Source organism: Schistocerca americana, chromosome 2 (assembly GCF_021461395.2).
Source record: "Schistocerca americana isolate TAMUIC-IGC-003095 chromosome 2, iqSchAmer2.1, whole genome shotgun sequence".
NCBI classification, from domain to species: Eukaryota; Metazoa; Arthropoda; class Insecta; order Orthoptera; family Acrididae; genus Schistocerca; species Schistocerca americana.
Genome location: NC_060120.1, coordinates 269859398 through 269883456, shown reverse-complemented (window position 1 = coordinate 269883456; position 24059 = coordinate 269859398). Strand labels below are relative to the sequence as shown.

At 41.6% G+C, this 24059-nt stretch overlaps 1 protein-coding gene across 1 annotated transcript in view; it reads right to left on the bottom strand.

Moving 5' to 3' along the window:
* LOC124596511 overlaps window positions 1-11266 on the bottom strand; it is a 208244-nt gene extending 196978 nt beyond the window's left edge. The window contains exon 1 of the mRNA XM_047135676.1: window positions 11228-11266. The gene's annotated coding sequence lies outside the window, so the exon portion shown is untranslated. The remainder of the gene's footprint in view (window positions 1-11227) is intronic.
* Window positions 11267-24059: the final 12793 nt, after the last annotated feature.

Sequence of the window (24059 nt, the reverse complement as noted above, 5' to 3'; positions counted from 1 at the left end):
CTCGCCGGCTCTGTAATTACTGCGCGAGTTTGTTACGGGAGCACAGACGGGAGCGTAGAGTGACGTGGCATTTAATAGAGTTATCACGAAGTGGTTTTGTGTTCGTTAGGCTCTGGGTGCGGGACTAAAACCAACACTTAGATCTCACATAGACCATTAGTGGCAACTCGTATGCGGTTAATGATGTGACTTGTTATTTGACGTGCACCATGGCAGAGACCGCCACGCGTGATCAGCATCTGTCGAAACACGACTATGCTGTGGTATATCGAGAGGTTGTAACAATGGAAAATTGTACTGAAATGCAGGAGGATCTGCAGCGAAATGACGCATGGTGCAGGGAATGGCAATTGAATCTCAATGTAGACAAGTGAAATGTGCTGCGAATACATAGAAAGAAAGATCCTATATCATTTAGCTACAGTATAACAGGTCAGCAACTGGAAGCAGTTAATTCCATAAATTATCTGGGAGTAGGCATTAGGAGTGATTTAAAATGGAATGATCATATAAAGTTGATCGTCGGTAAAGCAGATGCCAGACGAGATTCATTGGAAGAATCCTAAGGAAATGCAATCCCAAAACAAAGGAAGTGGGTTACAGTACGCTTGTTCGCCCGCTGCTTGAATACTGCTCGACAGTGTGGGATCCGTACCAGATAGGGTTGATAGAAGAGATAGAGAAGATCCAACGGAGAGCAGCGCGCTTCGTTACAGGATCTTTTAGTAATCGCGAAAGCGTTACGGAGATGATAGATAAATTCCAGTGCAAGACTCTGCAGGAGAGACGCTCAGTAGCTCGGTACGGGCTTTTGTTGAATTTTCGAGAACGTACCTTCACCGAGGAGTCAAGCAGTATATTGCTCCCTCCTACATATATCTCGCGAAGAGACCATGAGGATAAAATCAGAGAGATTAGAGCCCACACAGAGGCATACCGACAATCCTTCTTTCCACGAACAATACGACACTGGAATAGAAGGCAGAACCGATAGAGGTACTCAAAGTACCCTCCGCCACACACCGTCAGGTGGCTTGCGGAGTATGGATGTAGATGTAGATGTAGATGTGGGCTCCAAATGTCTCCCAGTTATTCAGGGAACGTAGCAGATTTCACATTACTATGTCACACATAGGCTTGGATATTACCTTTACCCAGGACACCACTGGAACAGTCTACATCTAGGCGTCCAGCGCTCTGTGGATCACTGTTATGTGCTTAACTGTGGTTAGGCAACTTTTTCAGTGTACCACATTTTGAGTTTTCTCCCGGTTCGGCTCATGGAAGGAACATCGAAAGAACTTGTGTCCTTAAGTCTCAGCACCAACTTTCGTTATTCGACTTCACGGACTTTGCAGAATAGATACGCTGGTGGCTCAAGTATATTCGTCGTATTAGCACAGAAAACTCTTTCCTACGCAAGTTTACTTGCTAAGAGTGTCACTTAGTTAAGACTTTTCATCGCTTGTGTTGCACTCTCTCCCTCTGCCAGGCACTTAAATGTGATTTGGAAAGTATCCATGTAGATGTTGATCAGCGAATGAGGCCAGTGATCATTACAAACAATCTTAATTTTACTCGCATGATGTCTTCTGTTATTCCGACTTTATATGGGTCGCACACATTTCAGCAACAGTTGAGTACGGGCCGCATAATTACTGCGCCCGCAACCTCTATCCTACATGTATTGCAGTATTTCCAGTATCTCACCAATAAATTGAATCTAGTCGCCTGCTTCACTGTCAAAATAGCTTATGTGATCTCTGAATTTCATATCCGTACGCACTTGCACACGCGTATCTCTGTTGTTCACTTTAGTAGAACTTGTTAATCATGTCGTAAAGGGACGGCAGGTACTTTTAGTTTCGCAAAGAACAAAACTATAAGTTATATGTTGGTTTCTGTAGCACACTTCCTCATTTACAAATAAGATACTATTATTATTATTATTATTATTATTATTATTATTATTATTATTATTATTATTGCCTGTGGCCATACTGACTACTTTTGGGAACGGTGACTGTGTGGAATAATGACTTATGTGTATTTCCTCCTACCAGTCATTTTATTTGTTTTATGTTTAATTTAATATATTGCAACGCGTTTCGACATGTTTTTCTCCTTTTCATAAGCTCGTACAACAGGAAGCTTGTAATTAAAAAATGTCTTAACCTAAGTTAACAAGTGACACTTCATTTATTGTTCGCTGCTGATGTGGCTGTTGGTGTCCAAATTCCCCAACAGCGAAACCAGCAGCGAATTTGGACGCCAACAGTGAACAATAAACAAAAAGTCGTATGTAAATTTAGTTCAAGACGTTTTATTTTTAAGTGACAATTTTCTCTGTGTACAAACGCATGAAGACGAGAAGAACATGCTCGAAACGCATTGCAGTATGTTAAACATACAACAAATAATAGATGCTGGTAGCAGAAAATAAAAATAATAAAGAGATTACTAATATTATTGTACTGATGAGCCGACGTTATAGACAATCCCATCAGCTCAAAAGATAGAGAACGCGACTAACAGACCTAAGAATGTGAGACGTGAAGAGTAAAAGAACCACTCCACTTTACTGTGGATCTGTAGATGATTTCCTATTCATGATTGTGCGTTGCTCTTTGTCTTTTAATCAATTTTCAGTCCAATCGCACATCTTGTTAGATACTAAAATTGAAGTGTTTTCTGTAATAGAAACGCAGGTAGAAATTAATCGAAAGGTTTTCCGCAGTCTTGCAACACTGACTGCACGTAGTTACATATGTGCATGGAGTTTAGGATATTGAGCGAGACGAGTATGAATTGTAACTTTGAGGTTCATCACAGACGATGCTTTTGGCTTGCGGAAAAGTATCGTCACTGGGATTTGTAAGGAAATGCAGAAAGACTAAAGCTTCCTACTACCAATTGTTTTAATACAGAGTGAAAGGCATTAATTTGTGGTTATTTTAATTAATATCGTAATAAAACGTAACAACGTGAAAAAATATTTCTCTCCTTTGCGTTTTCCAATGCGGGGAGCGGTTGGACGTTTGGTGTTATTCATACGTACCGCTGGGATTTCAGAAGACGATAGGACATGCGTCCACACTTCTAACTCACGAGTTCTCAATTCTCCATCATAATTCATCACATAAAATCGTAATTGTTGTTCTGCTGCTGATAAGTCTGCTTTGCAATAGCCCGTCTCATAAATTTATGTTGAAATCTCGTTTCTGGGACACAACAAAGCTGACACACGAAATCTTCGTAGAGTAAGCAGTGTACAGCATATTCCAGAATCCTTTATCTTAAACATTCCATTTCCGCCTTAATGTAGGAGAGAGACTTTTTGCATGAGCAAGCAACACGAACGTAAATGATGGGGCATAATAAACTCCATACGTGCCTTCTCCACAAAAAAAGGCGAACAATGTTGCCTTCGGGTCTTTGTTGTCATGTGCCAGTCGGTCCGACGGAAAGACGGAAATAATTTTCTTTTGTAATAAATGTTGAGTCTTACTCTCTTTTTTATCGTTGTTCGCTTGGGTTACTACTGGCAGAACACGGAAGTCTGGGTTAACTACCCCTCCAGCCGAAGGCAAAGAGGACGTAGCTATACATCTAAGTAAGATGTGGAAGTTCTACTGTACTGGCAGAATTTCAGCACATTCATAGCGGATAATACTTTTGAAAACACGTGTCTCTCAGCATAGTCTGCTAAATTTTCCCCGCAGTCCCTTCCTATGACAGGGATTCCTACCTTCAGGTGGCTACTGATGCGTCTTTTATTACATTATTACACATTCAGGAAATTGCTTTACACACCTCAGATGAACTTTAAAACCAACCGGAAAATAGTAAATTTCTGAAACTTTCCTTTGTTGCAGAAGTTGTCATAAAAGGAATAATTCTCGACGATTCGTTGTAATCCGCACGTTATCACACAGAACTCTGAAATATCCTATATTCGTCATTCATGTTTTCGTGGGTCGTCCCTAACACTTTAATAAACAGTTCCTAAAATGAAACTGTTGTGGTCAAAGTTAATACTGTTATAACACGTAGAACTACATGCATTCATAATTTATGCTTTGTAATGTTGACGAAACCTGTCAATTCGACAATAATCCGTGTCTTTCACTCCTAGAACGTTGAGGGATATAGAACGTAAAACACACACGTTATTTAGTACGTTGGCACTGAATTTCACAGTTATCTGAACTTTTACGAAGGACTGCTCAGTAATGTAGGACTGCTCGTATGTAGATTACATCACGTATCATTGTTGAGTTCTCTTAGGAATGTTGGGGATATGTTATCTACTTAAAAAGCAATATCTAAAGCCACTATAAGCGTAGAAAAATGAGATCGTATATTACATACATTCGTTGCTTCTGTGCGTGGAAATGAGGTATGAATGTTGGCAGTACTTTTAGATTGGAGGAAAGCGACCATACAATACACGATATTCATCGTTCAAGGGCAAGACGGGGAATGGTACAGAATGCTGTGCTAATGTCAGCGCTTGATTGTTTGTTTTGGGTGAAGCATCGGTACAGTCGTTACTTATTACAACAAAGTGGATACTCCAGCACATAAGAACACATTAAAACTCACGTAACTGCAGATAACTTTATGTTGATGGTCTCAAGAGGCATATCATTGTATGGCCATTTTCAGCACTAATGTTGTTATATGAACCTAGTATAATGAGGAAAATGCGTCTTAATACTTTTCTACGACAAGATTTATGTAGCTATCTAGAAATGTAAATGGTCTCGGTAATGGTGATTGGTACAGTATAACTATAGACGTACCGTGCTTGGTGAGAGTCTCACATGAGATATCAGTGTGATAGCAGGGACAAAAAATGGTTCAAATGGCTCTCAGCACTATGGTACTTAACTTTTAAGGTCATCAGTCCCGCAGAACTTGGAACTACTTAAACCTAACTAACCTACGGACATCACACACATTCATGCCCGAGGCAGGATTCGAACCTGCGACCGTAGCGGTCCCGCAGTTCCAGACTGTAGCGCCTAGAACCGCCCGGCCACTCCGGCCAGCAAAACAATATATAGGCCAACTAATTTAATTACTAGGACTAATGGCCATCTAAGTCTGTGAGTAAACATAAGTACAGCTCCTTTTATTCCTTCTTGAGACTATGTGGAAAGGCGTTTGCTGTCGTGACGTGCTTTTGCCGAACATCGGTCATCTTCAGAAACCTTAAGCCTTGGGCATCTTGTGATTTATGATGTGTGGCTGTATCGGGTCATGTTGAAAAGCGAATTTCGACATTGTATATAAGATGACTAACAGTATCTGTCGCCTACAAATAACTCACTTTTCACGGTAGACGGAATGCCATTGGTACCATATACATTAAGAGCCTGAATGTCGATTATAATGCAGGCAGAAAACTTGTTCAGTGAAATCACACGCACGATCATTTGTCTGAAATAAAGGTTCTCATCACCGGAAGTGAAACATTGCCACGACGCATTTCGTAGAAACTGTGATGGGGATGACATACGGAAAGTTCCTCTTCTGCAGGATATAAACTCCTTACAGCTCTCACTGGAATCGTGTAACAGACGCAAGAAGCAAAAAAACTGGATTAATACGATCCGTTGTGAATAGGGTTGCATTCTACCAAAACTGCGGTTCGGTAGTTTTGGTACACTACATAAATGACGTAGTAAATGGTAGGATTAAAAAAAACAGAAATTAATGTGTAAGTGAGAAACTAGATACCAAATACTTCTATTCGTTTCCTTTTTTGTTTGTAGCCTTTCTCGCACATAATTGAAAGTGCACTCCATTCAATGTAATATCATTCTGTGTTTTTTATCCTTGAAGAATATAAATTGAGTATTATAGATAGCTGAAATTAGTTGGTCGCCTAACTTCGAAGCTTTTACAGAACCAAAGTAATTACTGTTGGTTGCAAGTACAGTTTACATACATAACGTAAAATGTGTGTATAATTATCGTTGCTATTGTGTAACCAGTGGAACGTTATTCAACATGGTCAATGGCAAGAGTTCCCTGTTAGTACTGATAAATGTGAAAGTTGTTAACGAATTACAGAACATTTTTTATATGCGTTCCATGTTGTATTGAAGCGATGTTTGATATATTTTTCTTCAGTGATTTTTTTATTTTGCCTTTTTATTGAGGAAACTGCATTTTCTACTGTCGTATGATTAATCTGTATTATTTTCTTTATTTTTACTACGATATCCCTCTGTTTCACGTTACAAATTAACAACATTCGAATAAAACCTGAATTAAACATCGAGAAGTTCAATTTACTATAAATACTGTTTATTTTGAAGTAATAGACATGAGAATAACTATGTACGAAAAAAATGTTCAATATATTACGAGGCCATTTACATATCCTCAGTTTCTATGTGGTTCACCGCTTCTGTTTTTAGGGGACTCTAGTAAGATCCTGATCGCATTTGTAAAGAAAGCGATCGTTGTGAGGTAACCCTCGACAGATATGCAACACACCTAACATACAGGACATACGCGGGTTTGACCTTACCTAAATAAAGTTACTAGGAAAACTACCATAGTCTACGATTGGTTCAAATGGCTCTGAGCACTATGGGACTTAACATCTACGGTCATCAGTCCCCTAGAACTTAGAACTACTTAAACCTAACTAACCTAAGGACATCACACAACACCCAGTCATCACGAGGCAGAGAAAATCCCTGACCCCGCCGGGAATCGAACCCGGGAACCCGGGCGTGGGAAGCGAGAACGCTACCGCACGACCACGAGCTACGGCCTAGTCTACGATTCCTTACAACAGTCTACGGTAGCCTATGGTAGGTTTACAGCTCTTGTTGTGAGCTATGGAGGTGGGGTAACAAGTATTAAAATGTTAATGTAAAACAAAAAAATGCATATATACTAGATAATTAATTACAAGAATCATGGGATAAGGTAAAACGTAGTCTTCATGCAGTATGACGATCAATAGTGTCCCTTTCCAATAATGGTGCATGGTTTAATATTTCAATAGTGCCGGACTATTTATCAATTTGTAAAAATTATGTTAATATAAGACAAATACGAAGCTTCAGTTTTATAAATGTTATAATTGTACCCATACAGCTAAACAATAAAGACGTGGGGATTATGATTTCGTGTTTACCCAAGTAGGTAGTATAATTTCTCTTGTCCTTTTCGCTACTGATTACGTACCAGAATGATATGGCTAGTATTCTTTATATGAAAAACTCCCCTGGGGCAATATGTAAAGATTTTAACTTTCATTATACGAAGACGTATCGAATAACCCATGTGCTCTTGGTGCCTCTGAATGTGCAACGTACTAACATCGATCGTGAACGTAACATTGTCTGTTACAGAACTAGCTAACAGAACAATCAAAACATTAAAAATAAACGGCCGAAGCTTAGACCATGAAAGTCACTATTATAAGTGTCTTCACCAGACTGCGTTCTCCTTGGGTTAATTTCGTTAAAACGTGTTCTTTTTAACTATGCTATTTGCTTTTGCTGAAAGCTTATTAATCTGAATGTAAACATTCTCTGACCACGTTAGAATATTTGTAACTAGTACGTCTTTGAATTCATTTCTTGAGAGCTTCAGATAATGTCCTGTGACAAATTCCATTAACGACAGTAAAAATTTGTCTTGAATATAATCATAACTGGGAGATCTTATAAACTGGAAGCAAATAATTAGGGCAGCATAATTTTATCTATGATATAGATGTATATCGAAATCGTCAGCACTGTGCTGAAATGAGCACACAGCTTTACTAAGAAGTATTCCCTGTTCAGTTGAGTTTCATGCTGTGGTATCGACTACATGGATACGAGTAAAGATGTTCTGTGTTCCCCTGCAGATCAACGAGCAAATGCCACAGCAGTATGTGAATTCATCTATGTGTGTCGAATGTTTAGTGGGATGTCGTTTACATGAATTTCAAATCTTATTAAATCAGTGAGTGTCTTTTGAGATTTTGAGAAATTAACATTCCATTAATGATTCCCAGTCGCCACCACTTTCTGTACCTCAGTGATGCGCTCAACCCAATTGTTAATGTTGATAATTTTTGACACAGTGCCTTATGAGAGGCCTGTGACCGTTTTTAGCCTCTGAATAAAACTGTATGTGCTCCTCGCAAGATTATTTAAAATTTATATTTGTACTTTACAACTCATTTCAAGTTGGACTTCATTCAGATGAATCACTCTCATAAATTTTACAAAAAAAGCCATTGTTGTTTTTTCGAATCCGCAGTTCAACCACCCTCCAGCTGTTTGGCCTTCCAAAGAACAAAGCTCATCTGCTTCTTTCAGTGTTTCATTTCCTCGTCTAATTCACTCAGTATCATGTTCTAGCTTTCCATTCAGCTTATTTTACTACTGCTGTGTTCGTTTTGTAAACCCTGCGTAAAGTTCATAGATCGCGGAAGGCGGAAGCGTAAAACCAGCGTACGTAGATAGTAAAGCACCGTGGTACCAAAACTTTACTTGACCTGCAACCAAATAAGCCTTTTCAAAAATGTTAAACAGGGACAACCACGACTGACGTGCATACAAATTGAATCACAAGAGCGACTGACATCATAATCACAGTGATTAGATCGTGGTGTAAGTTGACTGAATTAGTTATGACAGTATTTTTTAGTAGATTTTTGGCTGGTTTCTAATCATTAACGTGTCGTGGTTTACGGAAAAAGTCATTCATACGTCATGGAGTAGCAACTGAGTTATCGCGTAGGAGTGTTTAAACATTAGCACCTCTTTGTTCGTTTAAGAGAAGGGTATTACGTACCGTATTTACATTCATCTTCAGGATATATTCTACGGCACTCTTAATCCGCACATTACTGTTGACAAAAATGTTTACATGGCATCAATAAATCATCTGAGCCCGAGTGATAGTGATCAGAGACTTTGGTTATTCAGCTGTTAGGAGGTCCATGTTCACTAATGGCAAATGACAACAAGGAAACAAACCCTCTAACTAGATTTACTTTCATCAAGTGGAAAATTTATTTATGTGCAAATAGTTTCAGTCTATCTTCACTGAAGCAAACTTTTTTTTTTTTTTTTTTTTTTTTTTTTTTTGCGAGTCACGGGAGACGGAGATATGACCCTGTCTCGTCCCCTCTAAATAAACATTCGCTTAATGAAATTGTGAATGCCTGAAGTGAAGTGTGTTCAGTGTCTTAACAATCTGCAGAGACAGCTGACTCAGATTTTCAGAAAAACAGGTCTGAAGGCACGAAGAATGTGAGAAGAAGGTTGGTGTATCAGCAACGTGCCGATGTCAAATGGAAGGTTGTGTTGTTCTGTAGTGGATGCAGCGCGTCACAATGGGCGCAGTAGCTGGTGACGAGATGCCATCAGAATTGGAATGTTTGTAGGTCTAGAACTACAAGTGGCCATACGATTGCCGGCAGAGATATGTTAACATTTAATTTTGTTTTGTTGTTGTATGAAGTGGACATGTCGAAAGTAATTGTAAAATTACATCTAGGGTAATACACAACGAAGTGAACAACGGACAAAATAGAGGAAATTGCTTACTGTCTGTAAACTTTCTTACTTGTGGTTCCATCTTAGTCAACACGGTGGATAAGTGTTAAACGCCATATATGCATCAAAAAAGTTTAGAAGCCACTGTGTCTATTAACGTTTGCTGTCTGACAGTTACTCATCGCGATAATGGCTGAAGACCGCAAAGGGTGATATTCAAGTACAGAATGTTGTAGGTGTGTGTAATGAGTTGTCATAAATGTTAGGGAGCTGTTGACAGTCATCTGTTCAAAAAGCCAGTGGCAATTGGTATATATTTTACGGTTTACACTGCTGTTTAAGGTCGCTAAGTAGATAAAGCCAAACCATTTAACTCACGAATTTTATCTGATATTGAACACTGCATGTCCAGTTGCAGAGCAGTCTGATTCAGTTTCAGATGGACCTGCTAAAATGTTATTTGGGAATAATTTTTCTATAGTCCGCATGTCATGTGTCACATTGTTTATATCATTTTGTGTTACGGAAGCTGTACATGGTCTTGTAGAAAGCTAAATCAGTGCAACACAGTTGTTTTAAATAACGCAAGTATGTGGGAGTGCATCGTTGAGATGGTAAAGGTCATTGTCTTGTAGCCAAGGTCAGCGTTCATTAAGTTCAAAATTTTGCGATATTTGAGTCCTTTTGTTCTCTTTCACCGTTGTATAATCCGAATCAAGATTTCATTATGGTAAGGTAAATAGAACGACTCGTCAGATATATGACGGTAAAAAGCGAAGTATGAGTATTGTTTAGCATATTCGTATCACTAGTAATTGGACTGACTGGAAATCACTCAATGGAAAGTTAACAAAAAAATAACAGGTGATATCCCACTATTCTTAGCTGCTCATACATGAGCTTTCTTTAACTATCGATTTCAATGATCTTCATGTATCATAAAATCGTTTGTGATACGCTCCATGCCAACCTTTCTAGTGTGGCACCGAATGAAACAAAATCCATACTATGTCACGGTGTCAATAGTAAAATGTTTAAGAAAGCTATCACCAAAATTCTTTGATATGCCGTCGTGATGGCGCAACGTTATTACTAAAATGTAGGAAGTTGAATAAACTGTATCAGTGCGTTCTAGTGTTGACTATATAATGCATTTTACTATTGACAGTAGTGATGCAGAATGATTTTATTTTTGACGCACAGTAAGAACGTTGTCATACAGTATGTTGTAAATAATTTTCTAATACTCGAAGATGAATAAAGTCCGTAAGTAGCAGGTTCTTTAATTTCTTTTTAATTACGCATGATAGAGTGACAGGTGCGGTTTGCTCTATGTACTCCACCACAGTAAGTGTACTCATATTTAAGACTCCCAGATGCATAGCCCTTATTGTGTGTCAATCGTTCCATATTCACAAACGTGGGGAACGCCGATTGCAGAGCAAATAAGTATGCACTTTTCAACGAAAGGGAGTGATGAAAAGAGGGGCATGCGGTCACTACACTCATTGCTCCAGACCACGACAAATCACTTTTGCCGGTCACTACAGGCTACGGCGCTGGAGGTGTACCGTACACAAGGTGGTCGCAAAGAGCTGAAGTCGGGCGACGCGGCGGCTGTATGTAGCTGGTGGCAGGGAGGCTGGAGGCGGCATGCAGCGAGGCCGTGCTGCCTGTAGCGGGGGCTGGGGGCGGCTACTCACGGTCCTGTCACATGTGAGCGCCCGGCGCGCGCTGCTCGCCACCCGCTGTCGCTGCGTTTGTGTCGACTGAGTAGCCGCCTGCCTGCCGCTCGCTGCGTCCGCCGGCGCACGTACGACTGCCCGCCAGCCGGAGGCTGCGCGCCCTCGGCGGAGCCAGGCGAGGCGGCGACGCGCCCGCCGAGGTCGACCGAGGAGCGCCGCTCGAGGAGTCGATAGGTGCGCACGCGCGGGGGGTTGCCCCAGCCCGCCGCGGGGCTAGCTGACCGGGCAGCGCGCGGACCGCGCGGCACCGCGGGCTCGCAGCTCGCCACTCGGCTTCCGGCGGCGGCGGCGCGGCCAGACGCCGCGTGGCCAGCCACAGGATGTGGCCACGCGCTCTGAGCTGCGCCGACGAAGCCCGCGCAAGTAGATACCTGACGGAAGCAGTGCTCTGGCGCTGCGGTACGCCACGAGCCGACCACCGTGTGAAGCGACCTTTGCAAGCACGCACTCTGATGAAACCATGCTCATACGCACCAGTGCGCCACAAACCAGTGCGTAGCGGAGCGTACACTATGCACCAGTCCCACACTGCAGTACCAGCTCTTCCTTGTCACATTCGTCGAAGGTGTTGTTGTTTTGGAGCTCAGCCCGAAGACTAATTTGCTACAGCACTCCGGATTATCCATTGCCAGCCCCCTTATTTCTGAATGACTACTGCATCGTCCTTCCTGTATTCGTCCCTCTTCAATATTTACCCCTCGCACTTTCCTCCATTACCAAACTCACGAGTCCTTCATGCTTTCCAATCAACAGATTCCTTCCTTTAGTCAAGTTGTGGCATCAATGTATTTCTTCCCTAGTACGATTCAGTACTTCCTCTAGTACGATTCAGTACTTCCTCATTACTTACTGAATCTACCTACCTAATCGTCAGTATTCTTCTGTACCACCATATTTCAAAAGCCTCTTTTCTGGACTACTTATCGTCCATGTATCACTTCGGTACACAACTACTTACCTTTAGAAAAGTTTTTTAACACTGAAGTTTCGTATCACATGGTAAGAAACTGCTTTTCGTGCTGCAGCGAGACTGCATTTTGTATTCTCTCTACTCCAGCCATCATGAATTATATTTTTGCCCAGACAGCAAAACCCAACCACTCGTTTAGGGTCTCATTTCCCAATCCTAGCCGGCTGCTGTGACCGAGCGGTTCTAGGAGCTTCAGTCCGGAACCGCGCTGTTGCCACGGTTGCAGGTTCGAATCCTGCCCCGGGCGTGGATGTGTGTGATGTCATTAGGTTAATCAGGTTTAAGTAGTTCTAAGTCTAGGGACTGATGACCTCAGATGTTAAGTCCCGTAGTGCTTAGAGCCATTTGAACCATTTTCCTAATCCTATTCCTTCAGCAACACTCCACTTAATTCGTCTACACTGCATTGTCCTTCTTTTACTTGTGTTGACGTTTAACTTACATCTTTTCAAGACAGTGCCCATTCCATTCAACTGCACTTACAAGTCGTTTTATCTCCCTCCAATTCCTTTGGCGTCTCTCACAGAAATACAGTGTCATCGGAAAAACACAAACTTTATGTTTCTTCTCCCTGTACTTGAATCCCATCGACACTCATTGCTCAATGTACATACTGGATGACATTGAGGACTTACTCCTTTCTCAGTCACTGCTATCCTTTCATGTCCATCGTCTCTTTCAACTGCAATCACATTTCTGTGTAAGCTGTGGATCATCAATGATTCGCCTCAAGAAAGAACATTCGTGTCATGGTTATTACAACTTTGTCCACTAGGGATGAAAACAATAAAATTTTTCAGGAACGACCGTAGCCAGTCACCTTTCGTTATGTTTGAATTTTTATGTTGCTATCATCGGTTTCACGCCGCCTAGCTTGTCAGTGTTTCCACGCAGCATTACGGGGAACATTGTCTAGCTGTGGCAACGCACAAAAATCGAAACAAGTAACTGCTGAAAGATTAAACCTTTGTGGTCAAATAATTGTAAGAAACGCTATCAAGTCGACATTCTGCTGTAAATACGAGGGTCGCTCAATAAGCAACATAACACTTTTTTAAATTCAGGATTCGAATACACCATATGATTCCCCTCCTCCCTCCCCTACGCATGGTAAAGCCTATTTTTCAACATAATCTCCGTTCAATGCCACGGGCTTACACCAACTTACTGGGAGGGCCTGCGTGTCTGCATGGTACCGCTCTACTAGTTTACGTCGGAATCGACGTCTTGCTGCATCAGTAACCTTCCCATCATCAATGTACTGCTTCTTTCGGAGTGCATCCTTTTTTGGAATGGCCCTTTGTTATTCTTTATGCTCATCCGTCAAGCGGCGAGGAACCCATGGAGCGCATATCGTTCAGTTCCCCAACTGGTGGACCAGTGTGAAAGCGCTACCGACAGACATGTCCAGTTGAGCAGAGAGATGTCTGATTGTGATCCGTCCATCACCTCCAATGACAGAGTCCACATGTTCGAACGTTGGAGGAGTCACAGGTTCGTGCGGTCGGCTGGCACACGGGAGATCAGTCAGGTTTGCGCAGCCTTGTTACGACTATGATTGACGCCTCGCCCAACGACTCATCGTGCTTTTGATCGCTGCCAATCCTCAGTAGACATTCCGCAAGCGCCCAGGAATAACTGCGATGCTCTGGTTTTCCGCGAAAAGAAACTCAGTGATAGATCTCTGCTTGGAACGCAGCTCCGTTACGGACGCCGTTCTGAAGGCTACGTATAGCTCCGCCTCCAGTCGGAACGTCATGAAACTACAGCGGCCGAAGCGGGAATATTCGACAATGTCCCACCACAAATTCCGTATTTTTTCAACCGAAAAGGCTCTATTATTTATTGAACGCCCCTCATAATTGCAGATACCTCGCCACGTTTAGTGCTTGCTTGTCTCAGTATTTAAATTCTTGTTACAACTACTCACTGACTCTTACGAACAGTTTGGCCCGCAAAGGTTGATCCGGAACGTTCCAACTTCTGTTCATCAACCTTCGAAAGGCTGCAAGTTTCGTAGGCTTACGTTCCAAATATTCACAGGTTACTGATGTTCAGAACTGATGATCAGAACTGTGTGCAGGAGCGGGACTCGAACCTGGGTCCTTTCCATATCGTGGAGAAGCACCCTGTCGACTTCCATCCGTTCTATCAGAAGTCTAGTTCCGAAGGTAGGAGAAGAGTCTGCAGGAAGTGAAGCTGTGGGGCTGCACCGCTAGTCGTGCTCAGTTAGCTCATTCGGATCAGCACTTGTCCCTTAAAGAGACAAAAGTCATAGGTTTGTGTCTCAGTCAGGCACATAATTGTAATCTCCCAAGAAGTTTAAAAAAAGAAAGCGTTCCTTTTATGTCTCCCGAGCCCTCCCAAATGCTGTATACGTAGTTTCTTTACACACTACATACTGTAGACTAGTGATGCGTTTTAAATCGGTAGACATGCAACAGCATGCTTACCAATGTGTTCCAGAATGCCTCTCATAAAAACGGGATTTTTCCCGGTTTCGTACCTCGCTTCGTATTTCTTATAGTAACGGAGGGCCAAGCGTTCTGTATATTCCTTGGAGTAGGGACAATTTTTCACTATCCTACAGTACAGGGTCAAAATACGAATATTACACATTTCCTCCTCATTAGGCAAATTGAACAAATCGCTTGGCCCTTTTTGCAGTTGATGTGGTCTACAGTGGGCCATAAGGGGCTTAGTACATAGGCGACTCCTTAGAAGCTCCCAAAACAAGGTATTTTTACCATTTTTGCTACCAGAACTGGCCCACAGATTGTAAGATGCCTATGCACAGCTAATGGTTGAAATTTTTACGACGCATCCCGAAGATCCATTTCGAAAAACCTGGAAAATTTTCTTGATAACCTTTTCCTATTCCAAGATACAGAGGTTCGAAGTTATTATCTCATGGGCGACTCCTTACAGAACCCTAAGCAAAGTGTGTTTTTACCGTTTCTTGGTACCAAAAGCGAGCCTCTGGTTATAAGACGGCTACGCACAGCAAATGGATGAGATTTTTCAGTATATTCCTAAGAACGTGATCTCAACCTTGAAAATTTTCTCGATATATTTATTCGTTTCCTACTTCTATACGTAAATTACTCACGTAAAACCCGGTATGTAGTAAAAATTAAATAATAAATAATCGCAACAAATTGCTCAAATTTCTGTCGAATATTCTCTAAGCATCTGCCTCAGGAGTGCCATCTTCTCGCTTTCATAATTCTTTATTGGTTCATGGGTAGTTCCTTAGAAAACCCCAACAAATGAGTTGTTTGAACATTTTTTCGTATCAAAATCGAACTGTGTATTCCATGCCAGCTATTCACTGCAAATGGCTGTAATTTTTACGGTGTATTTCTAATATCCCGACATCGAATATACTTGGAATTTTTTTTTTACATCCTTGTCCTTTTGCGACGTACAAAGGTTCTAAACTACCATACCTGAACACGTAAAATACGCAGGTTAAATGCGATGTGAGACGAAAACATAGTTTATAGAACGACGTAGCACAATGAAACGTGCTGGAAAGTGTCTCTGTTATCATCAAAAGAGTCCTGGAAACCCATGTTGTGGTACTGAAGCAAATGAAAAATTTTTCTGCACCTAAAATCCGGTCTGAGGTATAAAATTAGTTTTGTGTATCCTCGATTTCACGTAAGTAAGTGGACTAACAAAATTTTTATGACACGTGATGTTCTTTTCATGTCAGCGGCATGCCGTTCTGTAGCGGATAACAGGAGGGAACTAGAGGAAAAGTGCTGCTTCTGGAGTATGAAAAAGGCGAATATGCTGCTGATCAAAAGTCTCTAACAGCAAAGTGGGGAATAAGCTGCCTCATTCTATCTTCCCCAGCATCTTTACAAAGTTTCGCAAAAGGTTTGGCATGCGAACATGTTCGCACTCTTTTGTGCTGAGACAGAAGGAGGCAATGGCAGTGTGAAAGAGACAATGACAACGAGGAACACAGAGAGGTAGTGACAATGAGAAGATACAGCTCTACTGGGAAGGAATGATGAGACAGCAGTAATAAGAAAGAGCAAGAAGCAGACAGTGACAGTGGATCGAGACAGCAGTGGTAGGACAGAACGACGGAGACTGTGGATGTGAGACAGTGACAGAGAGACACAAAGAGATAATAACATTGATTTGGGCTGAGTGAGTAAGCGAGAGTGGACAGATGAGAGTGGATCGGTGTGAGGGACTTACAGCGATGGACTAGTGGATGTGAGCGAGTTACAGTTAAGGGAGCTTGTGGGATGAGAGTTGACTGGCACTTTAAAAAAGCACGTATTTATTCACATGCCAAAGTTTTTGGGAATATTTTTAAGGTGATGAAGAAGGTAGAAACAATCAGCTCGTACCTCACTTCACGCTCAGACTTCTCAGACTTTTAACGAGGATCATATTAGACTCTTTTGTACTCCGGAACGGGCATTTTTCCATTAGTACTAATTTTCATCAAACAATTTAGATGTCATTGGGACTTGTTGCGGCGTGGACTATCACTGGTTGTTATTCGTCCTACAAAACGGTTCAGTAGACAGAAAGTAATCTCTCCCAAATAATTACATATCGTTACCGGGATCGCTTACGGGCTACACACGTTTGCTTACTCAACTAGAACGCGTCGTAAAGTTGGTACTGGCGTCTTCGTCTCATAAATAACGCTCCGGTTATCTCTGTTTTTACGACAACCAGCATTTGATGGCACATCTCCGCGAACCATGGTCGTTCATCTCTCTGTCTGTCTCTCTCTCTCTCTCTCTCTCTCTCTCTCTCTCTCTGCGTCTCTCTCTGACGTCGCTCATAATTCCCCAATTTCTGCAACAACTCGCCGCATTTGCCGCTCGAAAAATACAAGCTGATCACAACGTGTTTCATAGAGGAATTAGAGTTTTTGTTAAAGATTCTCATTACACATAATTTTGATTGATTTCAATCATAAAAAAGATAAACTTTACGGTCACTGAGTGAACTTTACCGTTGGTAAATTGAGGGATAACATACTCTGCGAGTTATGTTTTGAGCTAGTAATCGAAGCTTTATGAGTCCCGGAACGAAAGCAACCATTGTTTAAACATCCAATAAAATATCATCAGCAACTGCGACCGATGACTCCTGGTATAAGGAGTCACTCATGTTCTGTCGACAGTCTTGTGAAACAGGATGAAGGTGTGCATAGTCGTATGGCTATCTCTCGTCCTTGTTGCAGCATAATGCCGTGCTGTGTAGCCGCGCGGTCTACGGCACCTTGCCACGACTCGTGCGGCTCCCCCCCCCCCCCCCCCACTCCCCCTCCTCACCCCGTCGGAGGTTCGAGTCCTCCCTAGGGCATGGGTGTGTGTGTTATCTTTAGCGTAAGTTAGTTTAAGGTAGATTAAATAGCGTGTAAGCCTAGGGACCGATGATGTCAGCAGTTTGGTCCCATAGGAACATACAACAAATTTCCAGTTTCGTAGTATAATGACCATACATGACGGAAGAATCAGAAACGATAAAAGCCATGAGGCTGCAGAAAGCAATGGAAACCTTTGAGTTACAGACACAGAACGTACATCCACAGCACACCTGGTTTGTAGCTCAGAAAGTGTCGTGATAATCTGTCCACTGGTAAAGGACTCTGAATTAGTCGCCCAAATGGATTTTGATATAAGACTGCCAAGGGGAGGTAAAAATGAGAAAAATATTGAATAACAAATAAAAGAGTAACATTCTACGAGTCTGAGAGTGGAGTGTCAGAAGTGTTAACGCAGGAGAAAAGCTAGAAAATCGGAAACGGGAAATAAGTTATCTCATCGAAGTTAAATGGAAGGAATTAAGGGTTTCTTATCAGGTGAATAGCTGTGATTATCAAGAGCAGTAGGGTATCAATTAAAGGAAATAGGATCCGTTATGGACAGGAAGGTAGAGCCGAGAGAGAGTGATTTAATGTCAACAGTACGGTGATCATCTGAATGGACAGTAAGACAACGCCAACAACAACAGTTCAGGTATACATGCTGATGTGGCCAGAAGATGATACGAAGTTTAAAGTACATGGGTATGCTGAGTGGGCAGACCAGTACGTGAGCGGTCCATTATAATCTTAGGAGATTGGAACTTGACAGTAGGGTATGGAACACAAGAAGGAATTACGGTAGGGTCTGTGCTTGATAACAGGAATGAGAGAGGAGTAACACTGAATTCCGCAATAAACTAGAGCTAATGATAGCGAATACACTGGTCAAAAGTCACAGGACGAGGAGGCATACATGGAAAACGTCTAGAGACATGCGAAGATTCCAGCTAGATGATATCGTGGTCAGACACTGGAATTTAAGACGCAGTAAAGAGGAGAAACAAATTCGGATCATAGTTCCCTAGTGATGAAAAGAACCCGAAGTTTAAGAGAATCATCATGAAGATTCAATGAGGAAAGAAGTCTGATACTGAATCACTGAGAAATGGTGAGATATATTCGAAGTTCTGTGACGTTGTAGATACTGCAGTAATGAACACCATGTCGGCAGTTAGGCTGAAGAGGAATGGGTATCATAAAGAAGGACAGCCCCTGAGGTTGACTGACAAAAATGGGTGGAAGGAAGGTAGTTGTCAAGTAATCTTTGGTAAGAGATTAAATACTTCAACTGATTGACGCAAGAAGAAGTTACAAAATCGACCAGGGAAGGACAGGAATACAGCGCTACGTCACTAGGGAATGAAATATATAGGGACTAAAAACAAGCGAGCGTGAAGTGGTTTAAAAAAAAATTAAGAACAACCTACAGTGAAATTAAAAATAAGTGCGGCAACATTAATCTCTATTATTATTTTTCTCCGTGAATAGGCGTATTTTTTCACTTGTAGACCGACTGTCCGCGAGTGTGGACTTTCTTGGTTTTGGTTTTAAAACCACGTCGCACTACCTAGCAAAGAACGAATCGTGTGTTAGTTTTAAGCTGACCGCACGCGTAGAACGGTGACTGCCATAAATCTAATACGAATGCCAATAATTATTAAGCCTAAATATAACACTGAGAAGCTGCAGTAGCTATTCTATACGTTGAGAATTACCGCTACGGTCGCAGGTTCGAAACCTGCCTCGGGCACGGATGTGTGTGATGTCCTTAGGTTAGTTAGGTTTAAGTAGTTCTAAGGGGACTGATCACCTCAGATGTTAAGTCGCATAGTGTTCAGAGTCATTTGAACTATTTTGACAGCCGGCCGAAGTGGCCGTGCGGTTAAAGGCGCTGCAGTCTGGAACCGCAAGACCGCTACGGTCGCAGGTTCGAATCCTGCCTCGGGCATGGATGTTTGTGATGTCCTTAGGTTAGTTAGGTTTAACTAGTTCTAAGTTCTAGGGGACTAATGACCTCAGCAGTTGAGTCCCATAGTGCTCAGAGCCATTTGAACTATTTTGACAAACAGCCGAGAGAGATTCAGAAAATATCGCTCTTGTGAAAATCAGCTACTCTTTATTCTAACGAAGTAATGAATGTTATCTACAGGGGACGCCAAACTGATTCCAAACTTTTAGATTTCCAGAATGCTTCTGGCGCCGTTCCTCACAAGCGACTTCTAATTAAATTGCGTGACTACGGAGTGTCGCCTCAGTTGAGTGACTGGATTAGTGATTTGCTGTGAGAGAGGTCACAGTTCGCAATAACTGATGGAAAGTCATCGAGTAAAACAGAAGTACTACCTGCCGTTGCCCAAGGAAGCGTTACAGACCCTTTGTTTTTCCGGCCGTATATTAGCGACATAGGAGACAATCGGAGTAGCCCTCTTAGATTGTTTGCAGATGATGCGGTCATTTACCGTCGTGATTCTTTGCAGATGATGCTGTCATTTACCGTCATGATTCTTTGCAGATGATGCTGTCACTTACTGTCATGTAATGTCATCAGATGATCAAAAAGGAATTGAAAATTATTTAGCGAAGATACCTGTAGGGGCAAAAAGTGGCATTTGACCTCAAATCATGAGAAGCGTGAAGTCATCCACATGACCACTAAAAAGAATCCACTAAAGTTCAGCTACACTATACGTCATAAAAATCTAAAATGCAACCTCAACTAAATACTCAGGGAGTATAATCACGAGTAAGTTAAAATGGAACGATCAAATAGATAATGTTGTGGAGAAAGCAAACCAAAGATGAGCTTTGTTGGCAGAGCACTTAGGAAACGTAACTGTTTACTGAAGGGACTGCTTACACTACGCTTGTCTGCCCTACTCTGGAGTGCTGCTGTGCAGTGTGGGATCGGTATCAGATAAGACACGGAGGATATCGAAAAAAGTCAAAGAGGCGTAGCCCTTTCTGTATTATCGTGAAATTAGGGGAAAAAGTGCCATGTGTATGATACACGAATGAGGGTGGCAGTCATTAAAACAACGGCGTTTTTCGCTGCGGCTTGACCTTCTCGTGAAATTTCAATCACCAACTTTCACCTCATTGAGCGAAAATATTTTGTTAGTGCCCACCTACATAGGGAGAAATGATTATGATGATAAAATAAGGGAAATCAGAGCTAGCACAGAAAGATTTAAGTGGTCGTTTTTCCAGGGCGCTGTTCGACAGTGGAACGGTAGACAAGCAAATTAAAGGTAGTAGTAGTAGTAGTAGTAGCTTTATTCATTCGTAGATCTCTTTTTACAAGGATATAGGACATGTCAAAGCATTTACAAATTTAGATCAATTTAAAATAAGCTAATTCGTATACACATATATCTAAGGACTTCTAGTTAGAGACAATCATGAGATTTACTCCTGGTATACAGTACTTTTTTTATAAATAAATTATTAAACAACGTATATCACATTGTTCACTCATATCTCACTATCAGTCACTGCACACACTGTACACACATTGTTTCACAACACCTCACTCACTACACACACACACACACACAAACACAAACACACACACACACACACACACACACACACTCACACACACACACACACACACACACACACACTGGTGATCTCTGGACCATTTTCCCCACTGCAACTCCCCATTTGCTATCCTGAAAAACTAAGTCAACATCCCTCCATAATGAGTGAGATGTTGAGCTCAGAAAGAGAAATTACAGTAGTTACAATTTTCAACAACAGATGGCGCTGTGGTCTGGGAAACTCTATAGTACGATATTTTCCACATATCCACCATGCCTAGCAATAATATGGCGTAGTCTCTGAATGAAATTACCCGAATCCTTTGACAACGTGTCTGGCGGAATGGCTTCACATGCAGATGAGATGTACTGCTTCAGCTGTTCAATTGTTTCTGGAATCTGGCGGTACACCTGGTCTTTCAAGTGTCCCCACAGAAAGAAGTCACAGGGGTTCATGTGTGGCGAATAGGGAGGCCAATCCACGCCGCCTCCTGTATGTTTCGGATAGCCCAAAGCAATCACACGATCATCGAAATATTCATTCAGGAAATTAAAGACGTCGGCCGTGCGATGTGGCCGGGCACCATCTTGCATAAACCACGAGGTGTTCGCAGTGTCGTCTAAGGCAGTTTGTACCGCCACAAATTCACTAAGAATGTCCAGATAGCGTGATGCAGTAAACGTTTCGGATCTGAAAAATGGGCCAATGATTCCTTTGGAAGAAATGGCGGCCCAGACCAGTTCTTTTTGAGGATGCAGGGACGATGGGACTGCAACATGGGGCTTTTCGGTTCCCCATATGCGCCAGTTCTGTTTATTGACGAAGCCGTCCAGATAAAAATAAGCTTCGTCAGTAAACCAAGTGCTGCCCACATGCATATCGCCGTCATCAATCCTGTGCACTATATCGTTAGCAAATGTCTCTCGTGCAGCAATGGTAGCGGCGCTGAGGGATTGCCGCGATTGAATTTTGTATGGATAGAGGTGTAAACTCTGGCGCATGAGACGATACGTGGACGTTGGCGTCATTTGGACCGCAGCTGCAACACGGCGAACGGAAACCCGAGGCCGCTGTTGGATCACCTGCTGCACTAGCTGCGTGTTGCCCTCTGTGGTTGCAGTACGCGGTCGCCCTACCTTTCCAGCACATTCATCCGTCACGTTCCCAGTCCGTTGAAATTTTTCAAACAGATCCTTTATTGTATCGCTTTTCGGTCCTTTGGTTACATTCAACCTCCATTGAAAACTTCGTCTTGTTGCAACAACACTGTGTTCTAGGCGGTGAAATTCCAACACCAGAAAAATCCTCTGTTCTAAGGAATAAACCATGTTGTCTACAGCACACTTGCACATTGTGAACAGCACACGCTTACAGCAGAAAGACAACGTACAGAATGGCGCACCCACAGACTGCGTTGTCTTCTATATCTTTCACATCACTTGCAGGGCCATCTGTTGTTGAAAATTGTAACTACTGTAATTTCGAAAGTTTGTCCGCCTGAAAATGTACTGTTGTCCCAAGCATATTGCAACAAACGGTGTATTTCTATCGCTGCTCGTTTAGTTTTTATTGCCGTTTCAAATATACCGGTCATTTTTGAGACACCCTGTATTTGAAGTATGTGTTATCTCTACTCTTTGTACCATATGTCTTAGTTATGATCGAAAGCAGTCATTAGCTACCCCTCTTATTCCTAATGTTTCTAGTTTATTTAATGGAATCTTGTGGTCGACTATATCAAACGCCTTAGAAAGATCCAAAAATATGCCTGTGACACACTCATATTTACCAAGGGCATCAAGTACAACCTTTGTGAATTCTACTATAGCTGACTCCGTATTTTTGACACTTCGGAAATTAAACTGTGATTTGCTTAAAAGACTGTATTTATTGAGGTAATTCATTAATCTGTCTTTCATAATTGCTTCTACTACTTTTGAGAACGCTGACAGCAGTAAAATGTGCCCGTAATTTTCTATGCCGTTTGCATGACCTTTGTTAAGCAAAGGTACAACTCTTGCCTTCTTAACTGCTCTGGAAATGTCCCTGATGCGAAGGATTCGTTTATTATATTTGCTAAGGGGCCTTGTATAATCCCTGTGCATTGTTTCAGTACACACATTGGTACTTCATCTAACCCTACTGACTTTTTATTTTTTAGTTTTTGAATTGTTTTACTGACTTCATTCTCTGTGGTTGGAAGTAACATCATTGCATTTAGTGCAACATTATTTACAGGTGTTATATTTGTTTGGGGGAATTTTTGCTGTAACTTCTCTGCAATACTTGAAAAATGCTCGTTAACATAGTTTGCTAAGTGCTGTGGATCATTTATTACTTCATCCCCCTCCATCATCAGTATGCTATTCTGTGATTGTTTGCCTCTCCCTGTTTCCTTTTTTATAACATCCCAGACTGCTTTGCTTTTATTCTCTGCATTATATATTATTTTGTCTTTAAATGACTTTTTTGCAGCAGTCAGCACCTTCCTATAAATCTTTTAGTATTTGTGATAGAAATTTAAAAATTCTGGATCATTCTGAAACTCTTTCATGGAACTGAGGCGTTTAAGTGTTTGGGAGGACTTCTTAATACCTGCTGTTATCCATCTGTTTTCGTGAGATGTTGATACAGACATGCATACTTTTGGAAATGCATTTCAAAGTTCAATTTAAATAATGTGGAGAATTTAGAGAATTTAATGTTCATATTGGTTCGCTTATACACTTCATCCCCGCTTTGTTTTTCTACTTCTTTTGAAAAATATTTTATTTTGCTTTCTGATAACCGTCGTTTGAAGGCTTTTAGTTCAGGGAATGATTCGATGTCTGACTTTACTGTTGTTATTGGACAGAGATGGTCTGATAGTCCGAGGTCTTTTACAGCTACATGACATTTTTCCCCGAACATATTGGTGGCCACATGGTCAATTA